Raw genomic sequence first — 1,614 nt, 5'->3', positions numbered from 1 at the left:
AAAAAAAAAAAAAAAAAAGAAAAAGAAAAATAGAATCTTTAAGCCTGGAGAGATGCTCAGGGGTTAAGAGTACTGGCTGCTCTTCCAGAATCTGGTTTGAAGTCCCAGTATACACATGACTTCTGTATATAGTTTCAGTTCCATGAGATCTAACACATTTCTGGCCCTTGTGTGTACCAGGAATATGTGTGTTACATAGATCATGTGCAGGCAAGACACTCATTTTCATAAAATTTTTAAAAAGTTTAAAAATTAAAAAAACAATTAAAAAAAAAAAAGCTGGGTAGTGGTGGTGCACACCTTTAATCCCAGCACTTGGGAGGCAGAGGCAGGCAGATTTCTGAGTTCAAGGCCAGCCTGGTCACAGAGTGAGTTCCAGGACAGCCAGGGCTACACAGAGAAACACTGTCTCGAAAAAATAAAATATATAAAAAATATAAATAAATAAATAAATAAAACTTGTTAAAAAATAAGTAATTTTAAAAATAAAGTAATGTTTTAAGGAAAAAAATGTACTCCAAAAATATTGCAAAAACACAGCAGGTAAATTCTTGGAGGCTTATCCCCAAAAGACAGTGGGGGTAATACATTCCTAACTCTCCTAACCGTTGACGAAGCGATGGAGGGGTGGTAATGGTACTTCAGACAATGAATCCACAGGCATCCTGGGGACTCTTTCTTTCACTCGTCCTCTTTGCCTCTGCATCAGCTTCCACGCTCCGCCATTCCTTGCTGCTGTTGCTGCTGCTGCTGCTGCTTTCCAGAGGAGGAGGGAACAGAGGATGTGACTGATGTCAGTTATGCCTGCCATGTCCCCTTCAACCCCATCAGACATCTTGATCTGAGAGAACTATGGGTAACCAAGCTTTTACTTTCTCCCTCACAACTGATATGTGGTAACTTGAATTTCTGGGTATCCTTTAGAGGGACAATGCCCAGCAGGAGACACCCCACTCTAAGGCACTTCACAGCCATGTTAATACATGAAGACATTACCTCACCTCTGAAAGCATCAGGGGGTAGTATCCTTGCCTTCTATGGATGCCTCTTAGGTGAACACAGATGGATCCTGCTCTGTTTCCTTAACTCACCCGAGGGATGCGATAACTGATCTAGATTTGATCTTCAGATCCCCACCTGTGACAGGGATGTCATTTATACCGTATTGGGTGGGGTGTTTTTTGTTTGTTCGTTTGTTTTCTTTTGTTTGTTTTTTAAACAAAAATCTCAATTGTTCAGTTTTACCAATAAAGACTCAGGAGCCAGCTGCTGGGGTGAAAGCCTGCTAGCTCAGAGAGGCAGAGAAAACACCCAACTGACCTTCCTCCTCAGCCAACGTCCCAAAAGAGCCTGCTCTTTCCTCACATCTCAACAACAACAACAACAACAAGCAAAAAAATACCAACAACAAACAAAAAACACCCCCCCCCAAGCCCCTCAAACTGAATGTCCCTCCCTTCTACTTGCCATGCATCTATTTGTCCTCCTGACTTTCTCTTGATCTGTTTTCCCCCCTCTGCTCACATCCTGTCAATTGTCTGTCAATTGTTTGGGTCAACAAATGCCTGTTGACCCATGATTGATGTTATTCAATCCTGTTTATAATATTCAAGC

The sequence above is a fragment of the Mus caroli genome, chromosome 7, assembly GCF_900094665.2.
Source record: "Mus caroli chromosome 7, CAROLI_EIJ_v1.1, whole genome shotgun sequence".
NCBI classification, from domain to species: Eukaryota; Metazoa; Chordata; class Mammalia; order Rodentia; family Muridae; genus Mus; species Mus caroli.
Note: the sequence above shows the minus strand (reverse complement) of the source record.